The 4,501-nt window shown below is 43.0% G+C and overlaps 1 protein-coding gene across 1 annotated transcript in view; it reads left to right on the forward strand.

Annotated features, from left to right (window-relative positions):
• The first annotated feature begins 833 nt into the window (after positions 1-833).
• Positions 834-4,501, forward strand: part of LOC102208523 (neurofilament medium polypeptide-like) — a 7,106-nt gene continuing 3,438 nt past the window's right edge. Inside the window, exon 1 of the mRNA XM_013912205.1 lies at positions 834-992. The gene's annotated coding sequence lies outside the window, so the exon portion shown is untranslated. The remainder of the gene's footprint in view (positions 993-4,501) is intronic.

Consider the following 4,501-nt stretch of genomic DNA (forward strand, 5'->3'; position numbering starts at 1 on the left):
GTTCACGTTCATCATTCGCCCCAACGGTAAGAACTTCGGACTTTACGGCAACCCGGTATTATTTTAGTTGGAATCGCAGGATAACCTTTTTTTGCCGGTAAGATATTTTATCTTCTTCAGCATATAATAGTGCTAGACATGACATGACACTGATAACGCCCGCCACATGAACTTGCCTGTGTAGGACAAAGGTGATGGCGCCTCACCCCCGTGTGGTTCTGAGAATAATGAGCCCCCTTCTGCCTATGAGCCGTATGTCACTAATGGGGTCAAGCAGATGGGTGGGGAACCGTCATGGGGTCCACAAAGACTGCTTGTGTGTATGTGTGTGCCCAAAAACAAGACCCATATGTGTGTGAGCTTGTTTTTGAATTTTGAGATGTAAATCGACGGGTGGGTGTGTCTGGGATTGTAGTTTTCAGCTGGGCAGAGTTTTAAGCTGTTCCTCTGTCACGTCTGCAGTCTTGAGACCCTTACCTATGTTGTGTTGGTGCCTGCCTCCTCCTGCTTCTAGGCGTTGCACAGTACTAACCGAGCCACACCACGCATGCACTTTTAAAAGGGGTCAATACAGTGAAATGAATCAAAATATGGGTTTTTACTTGGCAAACCCACATAGCCTTACTAAATTTCATTCATGAGCAATTTCTAAAACCATCTTAAATGTTCTAGACGTCATTATTATGCACCATTTTTATATTAAATCAGAATTTCTCTGGAGCTGGCCTCATCAGCCTTATATGAAAGTTGTGTGCATCTCCTCCGCCTTGGCATGGGTTTGTAAGCCACGCTGGTTGGTGCTCATTCGCTCAGCTGAAGTCCAAGCCTCGGCGTGAGACTCCACCCCTTTACGAGCATCGGACACCTTCAAGCACAACAAAGCATGTGTCGCTCAGCAGCATTGTTTCTCGTGTGAACGCGCGGAATATCGCATTTTTTTCTGTCCGTCTTTGCGCCATCCAGTCTCCTCCTTGATGCTGATCCCGGAGTAGGTAAGCCGCATTTCAGGCTCGCATGCGCCGGGGCTGTGGAGATGAGTTGGTGTGTGTTTGTTTTGTTGCACATTCGGCGCCATTTTCGTGCACAGATTGTTTAAATACCCCGGCATGTAGGTCCGACACAACCCGTAACTGTTTCAGGGAAGGAGGGTGAAAAAGTTACATTTTAGATTATTTTAAACGTAATTGATAATTTATTATTATTATTATTATTAACGCGTAATTAATGAATTTGTTCCGCTTGAGGATTGTTTAGTTTAGAACAACCAAACAAATAAAACACCTTTAGAAACGAACAGTAGTGTGGAGGCAGGGTGTGTTGTTGTTTAGTGTAAAATAAATAAATAAATGCAATGAGCGCTCTGCTAAAAGAGGGCGCATTTAGACATTTCGGGAAAACCCACTTTGCAATTTCCCCTCTTTTTATTATAGTAATCCTGATATATTATGATTGAAAAAATTGATAAACATAGATTATAACAAGAGAAAAAACATAGGTTTTCTATAAAACTGTTTTTTTTTTGTTAATTTATTTTATTTCATTAATTTTTTTATTGTCTGACAGGTACATAAAGAGCTTTAAAAGTATTGACTGGGATGCCTGAGAATGGCCGCCCTGTTTAGGTCTCTTAAATCATACTTAAAATGTGTTATTGCTGATGATGCTCTTGTGTCTGTCTTCTCTGTTCAGATGTTCAGTTGTTGCTTGTTTGTTTATCTTTAATTGGTGCTGCTCTGCTTTGGATTTCATATTTTCTGCTTTTGCCCCGTGAGGAGTGTATTAGGGGTTAAAAGATATCCATCTTTACCACAGGGCTTCATGTGCCTGTGTCTGTCTTGTACCTGCCTGCGTACTTCGGAGCAACTCATCCAATAAGCCTCACCTCCATTGATGATACTGCTGAATATATATAGTCAGATAATCTTTTATGAAGCGCTGCAGATGTGACGTAGGGCGGATGAGGGAGAGTGTCGCGGGTTGAACTAATGCAGCAGAACTGGCAAGTGCTGGCATGAGCAACAGAGGTAAACACGGAGGTTAAAAATAACAGATAAGACCGAGGGTCTCCTACACTGCTGAATCAGCAGTGTTGTGGACACAGAGCTGCTGAAGTGATACGCAAAGATGTTTTTGGTCTTTCTGTGTGAGAGTGAGGTCATCCAGGTCCCAGAAGAGCTTGCTGATGTTAATCCTCTTTTGGGAGTTATGATGCATTCGAGCAGTTAGACTACTACTGTGTTGTATGAGCATTACCAAACAGGGAACAGACTCTGCATCCCTTAGAGCCATTTGCTCTTTCCTTCATCAGTTAGGACAGTGATTACGATTATTAAACGCCAAGGAAAAAGTAAATTTAACATAACCTTTTCACAAATAATTCTAGGATCAAATTAGACATTTTTTTCACTTAATGACAGAAAACTGAGTAATGGCACAAAGCTGATTCTGAATCTTATAACGTGTCTGTATTTCTATGTCTCTGCAACATGGAAAGAAGCTTTCGTTCACAATGTACAGAAATATTATGACTCTAATCGGCGGCGGCTGAGGTAATGTTGGAAAAGGATTCGAAATTGCTTTCAGGGCAACCGCAGTAAATCAATCACGGTACTTCATTGTTTTCCCATGTCGGTTCATGTTACAGCATCACACTCACAGACACCATCTGTGTGTATTGATTGGTGTGGCACTGAGTTTGGGATAGGTTTACACTGATAGCCAGACTGAAATAAACCATTGGAAACCAACACCGTTTGTTCGACCGTCCTCCGGTTCACACGGGAGATTCTGGACCCAATCTTTGATTGCTACATTTCATTTGTTGTAGTCAGTCTATGCTTCCTGTCCATAATCCATAACTACACAGTAGCAATTTACATCCTGTGATCATTTAAGAAACGTGTTTATGAAAACTGTAAAGACGAAATATGGATATAAATCCCTGCCCGTGTGCTTGTATTCAGAGTGTTGCTAGGCAGGCTTCTATGTTAACCGCACACGAATAGGTTAGCGAGGCACGTGTTGGCGTGTATGTTGTCATGTGTGCCTCTGTTTGCAAGGAGAGGTTAATGGGAGCCACCATGTGGCGGAGGGGCTGATATCTTGGTCTTCAGTTCATTTCTGTTGATTTTCAGCCAGGTAGGCGGGGCTCCACATAAAACCATGAATCAGCACAGCGGATCACCACTGTGCTTCTGCCAGCTTTTCTTTTTCCTTGCTCACGCACGCACACACACACACACACACACACATACAGATGCATGTAGGATGAGGAGCACAGAGCTGGCGAATCAGGGTGGAGGGCGACAGAGAGAGAGAGAGATCCTGTGGGCAGGTAGATGGAGATAATCTCACTTGGTCACTTGGGGGCTGATTAACTCTAAACTCCTTCTAATTCCTTAAGCCTACTGTCAGTGCCCAGGAAACATGCTTTCGTTGTCTTCTAGTATTTATACGTCGTTGCAGTTATTTTGGGAGCCGCGCTTATTTTAAGTCAGCGGTCAGTGCTGATAATGACGGAGCAGTGCACTCATTCAGATTAAATCCATTTTCAAAAACTGGGCTTTAAGTGGAATTGAGCGTGCAGTTGCGATGGTGCACGCATGTATACACGTGTTGTGAACAGGAATAGATATGAGGTTGTCTGTAAAGGCCAACTAATGAGTCCCAGCTTTTTGCACACACGTTGCTATTTATACACTTTACCTCCTCCTCCTCCTGCGTCTCTGCAAGCTCGTCTTCATTCAGCCCTCTGCTTTTATTTTAGTACACATGCACACAGCGGTGCTGCTGCAGCGTCACTGGTAAACAGTGTGACGGTTTTAGTAGCGAGACAAATATATTTTCGGAGTGTGAGAATGATAAATAGAGCTTTGATCGTGTGGCTGGGTTAGCATCAGTTCAAGCAGTTATTCTAATAACTAATAACTAAGCATATGCAATTTTTCTTGTAAGTCAGGTTCACTCAATCATATCACCTATTTTCAGATTTTTAAATAACCTTCAGATGAATTAAGAGCATAATAAACTCTAAATCACATCCTCTTTTGACTCCAGTTCTGTTCACACCTGATCCAGCAGCTCACTTATGCTGGAGGGTGGCCTGCTTCATCTATAATTTAGCTCATTAGAGACACTAATTATATGGTATTGAGGGCAGTTTTATCCCTCTCGGTGCAGCAACATTTCATCCATGTGTAAGAGGAGGAGATATTAGTCACGTTGCTAGAAATTAACTGTGAGTTGAGATCCTGTGGCGTGACGGTCGCCGTCTCAATTGGTCAGGATGCAGGTTGGGCCTGCTCAGCTGGGTGACAGCAGAGATGTTAGATAGGCAACACAAAATGGAGGAGGCAGCAGACACAAGCTCAGCTGGTCCATTAGGAGCATGTCTGCTTTCTGACAACCAGAATTGAGATGACAGAGCACTAAAAGACCCAAAGGAGACTGTGAGCATTGATGCATACCACTATCTGTGTGTGTATGTGCATATGTGTGTGTG

This window comes from Pundamilia nyererei, unplaced genomic scaffold (assembly GCF_000239375.1).
Source record: "Pundamilia nyererei isolate P.nyererei 1_Seehausen unplaced genomic scaffold, PunNye1.0 scaffold00084, whole genome shotgun sequence".
Lineage (NCBI taxonomy): Eukaryota > Metazoa > Chordata > Actinopteri > Cichliformes > Cichlidae > Pundamilia > Pundamilia nyererei.